Source organism: Pholcus phalangioides, unplaced genomic scaffold, assembly GCF_987345545.1.
Source record: "Pholcus phalangioides strain wild (caught in Gottingen) unplaced genomic scaffold, Ppha-v1.0 ptg000004l_1, whole genome shotgun sequence".
NCBI lineage: Eukaryota > Metazoa > Arthropoda > Arachnida > Araneae > Pholcidae > Pholcus > Pholcus phalangioides.
Window position 1 is genome coordinate 33,156,947 of NW_028301597.1, and position 5,144 is coordinate 33,162,090.

General features: G+C 38.4%; 1 non-coding gene across 1 annotated transcript; it reads right to left on the minus strand.

Moving 5' to 3' along the window:
* Nucleotides 1-308: 308 nt before the first annotated feature.
* Nucleotides 309-380, minus strand: TRNAA-GGC (transfer RNA alanine (anticodon GGC)). Its single transcript has one exon. It is a non-coding gene; the product is annotated as a tRNA-Ala (tRNA).
* Nucleotides 381-5,144: the final 4,764 nt, after the last annotated feature.

Here is a 5,144-nt window from a genome sequence, read left to right on the forward strand (position 1 = left end):
CGCGGAGCCTGGTGCTCAGACGAGAAAAGATATTGAAACCTGTGTGATACCATTAGATGCACCTTTGCCATGTGCATCTGACGATATCATTGCTTTTTATTTGCGTTGGGTACTTCTTGAGATATGAGCGTTTTAAAATTTTTTGTTATGATATTTTTGTGAATGATCCTAGTATTATCAGGCGATTTAGAAGACGTATGTACGTAAGAATGATTCAGATATTCACTTAAATACCACTGTAGTTACACGATTCATCGAAAGACTGGTTATTTGTGGAGATGAAGATTACAAGGAAGAAAATTCATCACTGCCCCCACGGGGACTCGAACCCCGGTCGCTCGCTTGCCGGACGAGTGCTCTACCATCTAAGCTATGGAAGCAGATAGAACATTTCAACCTTGGAGCGTATATATATGCTGAAAGGCACCGTACATGGACGGCGTCAACAATCAACTAATAGCTCGTGAATGGCAAAGGCCAACCAGATGGCCATATGCATATAGAAACGTCCTCTACACTTGCCAATACAAGATTCATCGAAAGACTGGTTATTTGTGGAGATGAAGATTACAAGGAAGAAAATTCATCACGGTGCCTTTCAACATATATATACGCTCCAAGGTTGAAATGTTCTATCTGCTTCCATAGCTTAGATGATAGAGCACTCGTCCGGCAAGCGAGAGACAGGGGTTCGAGTCCCCGTGGGGGCAGTGATGAATTTTCTTCCTTATAATCTTCATCTCCACAAATAACCAGTCTTTCGATGAATCTTGTATTGACAAGTGGAGAGGACGTTTCTATATACCACTATAGTGTTCTGTAGCGCGTCTCTCAGTTGAGAACCTTGACGTAACAATATGGTATAAGGCTCGAGAGCGCAACAAGAAGAAAAGCCTCAGGAGACGGAAGATTGCAAAAACAAAATTGGACATTCGAAAACAAACAGAGGGGGAGAGGTGTGTGGAAAAGCGATCGAGTAGGATCGTCGTCGCATGTTTACGTTCTTATTTTAATTTTTTTATTAATAAATTTCTGTTTATGTTTGTCATGATGAGTGCTCACTATTCAAAGAACATAAGGTCACTTCACCCACTATTTTATTATTTTCTATCAAATACACTGCATACTAAACTGTATCATAAAAACTCCGAAAAAATACGTAATCTACGAGAATTAAGAAAATTTATTTTGATCCTCAAATTGATACTAGGTTATCGTTGAACTTAAGATTTGCGTTGAAAATGTCTTTAAAAATAGAAATCAGTGCTAGAAAACTCTAAAGCATATGCATGGGAAAAAGTTCATGGAAATCTCGTTTTATGTCCATATTAAGCCTGAATTCGTGATCCGAGGTATGATGAGTGCGGTTTAAAAATCTGTATCGAAACCTAAATTGAAATCCATATTTATTGTATGATTTAAACTCCGTCACGAACTTTCTCCAAGAAGTTTCGATCTGCGATTAAGGAAGAACGGACATTTCCGCTGAATTTCTGGAAATTAGATCAGCAAACTCCGTATCAATTACTTTAATCTCTCTGGAGAAAATTTCACGATAGAACTCATCACCATATGTTTTAATTCCTTCCGACAGCACCATCTTAATTTATAAGATATCTCTGAGGAATTCCGGAGCAACTCCATTTTCTCCTTCTACTTTATCGACAAGTATTTCACTGAAACTCCCCCTTTCGTCGATTTGTTTGGAAGATAATCTTGAAACTCGTTTATAACATCCTCCCTCCACTTCTCGAATTTCACTATAGCCTTACTTATAGCCCGGGAATATCAAATTTCTACTTTAGATAGTTGTACGTATCGTGTAGATTACGCCTGGAATTCTAAAATTAATAACTTTTTTCTTGAGATGGTTCTATTGGTCTCACGTGACTTAGTTCTCAAATTACAGTGAAGCAATTAATCCTTCTGTAATGCACATGCTTTCGAGACATACAGCTGCACTTTCTATTTGAACATCAAGCAAATAATTTTCAATAACTTCGAATCTCCATGTGTACTAAAGCTAGAGAGAGTTAGTTAAGAATTTTTTGGCAACAGTTTTATGAAAATCCCGTAGCATTACTCCCATACGTCTGCACATGTGAAGATACACATGTCGTATTTATATTTAAAATCGACGCCGTTTAATGTGATCACACCAGATATATCCACCAAGTATATCCGAAAAACATCCTGTTTTCAAGTGCTGTGATATTTCCCGTTTGGTCGTACGGGACTTATGGTAAACGACTGTTGGTGAACCGGGACGGTCATTTTTTTTAAACCTAAAATCCTGTTTATTTATTTATTTTGTTCAGCCATTGTAGGCGTTAGAATGGACTTGTCTAATCATGCACGGATGCACAAATTTTTCTGTTCGCGAGCAAAATATGCGATATTGTTATCGCTCGTGGGCTAGAAACTAGCATATATGCAGCAACCATATGGGCCGTATTTCATAGAACATTCCCGTAATTTCTGCCGGCCGGATTTTTTTTTATAAAATGATCCGTTTATTACCGTATTTTCAATGAAGTTGATTGGTATTTTTATCTTTTCCAAAAACAAAAGATTACATTCCAATTTATTGCCACTTTTTTTGCGTAGCTCTATATTTACCACCATTCGTTTTTGTATCAAAAATTATAGAAAGATTTGACAATTTTAATTACCTCTGACAGCGTTTTCGGCTATAATCGGCAACTTTATCACCCTTGAAGTTTTTTGGTGATAATTGGCAACTTAATTTTGACAAACTTTTCGCAGTAAATGGCAGTGATTTTGTTGAAGTTTTATATTCTGCTGGTTTACAGAATGGCAACTCTTCTGTTTTGTGTTTATCTTGTACAATTTACTTTTGATATGAGTGGCAACTATCAGTCTTGTTTACGCGGCCATGCTGTACGGTTGTATCTGTTTATCTCTCTATACAATTAAACTTATATTACGGGATTCCCTGCGCCCAGTCAATGTGTTTGACTATGAATTAGTTTCATAATTTTCACAGGTTATGTCCCCAGCCCCTGTTGACAAGTTAATTGTAAGTTTTGAGGAATTTATGTTCTTTGTGAACAAGTTCTAGTTTCCGAATCCGTTAGTTTACGTTTCGACTACCACGATGGCTGCAGTTGAGATTTCGTCAATCAACAAATTCGACGGCTCGAATTATTCCCAATGGAAGTTCTTGGTGAACTGTGCGTTGAAAGCTAAAGGAGTCTACGACGTGGTTGTAGGCGAGAATGCTAAACCGGATGTAGGTACTGCCCTCGCACGATGGGAGAAAGCTGACGCAACAGCGATGTTTGTTATCACCTCGGCGATGGAGATGACCCAGATATCCTTGGTGCAGAACTGTCGTTCCTCAAAAGAAATGATTGACAAACTAGACTCGATTTATCAGCAAAAGTCCGCCTTCAACAAAATGCTATTGCTGGACAGATTTCATCAGCTGAAAATGGAAAGCAGCGAGTCAGCTGTGGAGTATATAGCGAAAGTTGAAAACCTCGCTCGTCAAATCACGGACGCCGGTGAAGAGGTGAGTGATGTTACAATCACAACGAAAATTCTAAGTACTTTGCCGACAAAATACAGAAACTTTCGTCAAGCCTGGTTGTCTATGGATTCAAGTAAGCAAACGGTCGCCAATCTAACGGCACGTCTCATCGATGAAGAGCTTTCGATTTCGTGCAACGAACAGAGTGAAACTGCGTGTGTCTCAGTTTCTAAGCCGAAGAAGTACTATTCGTCGAAAAACAAAAATTTTCAGAGTCATGAAAAATCCGAAAAGCGTCTCGACAAGTCGAAAGTGATCTGTTATTCTTGCCGAAGGAAAGGGCACTATGCCTCCGAATGTAAACAACGAAAGCACGACTTCAATCGTCGTTCGTCCGAAAATGGTGGTGCGTCCAATTTTACCGATGTGAATCATGATTTGCTCAGTGCTGAAAGTGTCTCCAGTGCTCTTCAATCAGGTGAAAATGAGTGGATTCTTGACAGTGGCGCATCTGCTCACATGACGTGTATTAAAAAGTGTCTTTGTGATTATCAAGAGGCAGATGGTCAAATTAAGCTCGGTAACAACACTGAATTACCCGTTCTTGGTAAAGGTAAGGTTTTGATTAAGAAATTCGTGAATGGTACATGGAATAATGGGGAGATCCATGAAGTATTATATGTCCCTGGTCTAAAAAGAAATTTACTGTCGGAAGGTGTACTGGCTGCCAGGAACATGAAGATAATTAAAAAAAATCACTATGTGAAAATTTATAATGACAATAGATTACTTGCTGAAGGTATTCGCACTGCAAATAATTTGTATAAAATGCTTTTCAAAGTCATATTTAGTGATGAGGTAAATATTACACGTAACAACGACTTGCAATTATGGCATGAAAGAACTGGTCACATAAATATGAAGGCTCTTAAAGAGCTATGTGAACGAAATATTTTGAAAGAAAACATTAATTTTTCTGATGCCGAAAAATTCTTTTGTGAGGCTTGTCAGTATGGAAAGCAACATAAGCTATCTTTCACAAGAAGGGAACATAAATCGACTATCCCAGGTGAACTAATTCATTGTGATCTTTGTGGACCGATGTCTGTTCAATCGGTGGGAGGATCAAATTATTTCATTCTCTTTAAGGATGATTTCACAGGCTATCGTTCAGTTGCTTTCATAAAACACAAAAGTGATGCGTTTGAACAGTTCAGAAAATTTGTTCATCTCTGTGAAAACAAATTTCAACATGTTGTCAAAGCAGTCAGAACTGACAATGGAACTGAATTTATCAATAACGAGTTCAACAATTTCCTTGGTCGTAAAGGCATCTTGATGGAAACAACGGCACCATACACACCCGAACAAAACGGTCGTGCAGAAAGAGACATGAGAACTATTGTTGAAAGTGCCAGATCAATGCTGTACGCAAAACAGCTACCTAAGTACTTGTGGGCAGAAGCAGTGAATACTGCAGTATATATTCTGAACAGAACACCAACAAGTCAAGCTCCAAATTCTACCCCATATGAACTTTGGACTGGAAAGAAAAATTGCCTGAATCATCTCAAGATTTTTGGAAGCGAAGCGTTCATGCATGTTCCGGACTCTCAAAGAAAAAAACTGGAACCCAAAAGTAAGAAGATGG